Raw genomic sequence first — 587 nt, 5'->3', positions numbered from 1 at the left:
CACACACACACACACACACACACACACACACACACACACACACACACACACACACACACACACACACACACACACACACACACACACACACACACACACACACACACACACACACACACACACACAATCACTTACTTCTTACGGTAGTCCTCGTATCTGATGATGACTTCGACTTCTTCTTTTGGTGAGTTTTGAAGTGACTGTGGAGTCCTATACGCGAGGGCCACATGGTCTATTGCAGTGAGGGGGCATACATTATGAAGTCAGTGTTAGAAGACACTTATTTTTCCCTCACTCCCTCTAAACAGTCATGATGATTTGCATAGCTTCATGATCACTGTTAACCCTATAGAATATTGATCAGCAGCACATAGATTCATACTCCCAAACAACCCACAGATGCAATAAAACAGTGATTTAACCATTTCCACTAGGATATATACAAAAAAACACACCCTGTGTGAAGTGGGCGGTGTCTTGCTAGCTAATCACAATACTGAATGGAGTCAACCAATCATGTACAAAAGATAAATACATTTATTGAAACACTCTTTATGATGGACGAAACCATAACTTGAAAAAAACCA

This window comes from Gymnoscopelus braueri (genome assembly GCF_963280865.1).
Source record: "Gymnoscopelus braueri genome assembly, chromosome: 4".
In the NCBI taxonomy this organism is placed as follows: domain Eukaryota; kingdom Metazoa; phylum Chordata; class Actinopteri; order Myctophiformes; family Myctophidae; genus Gymnoscopelus; species Gymnoscopelus braueri.
The sequence above is the reverse complement of the archived record's forward strand: the minus strand, read 5'-3'. Positions refer to the sequence as shown.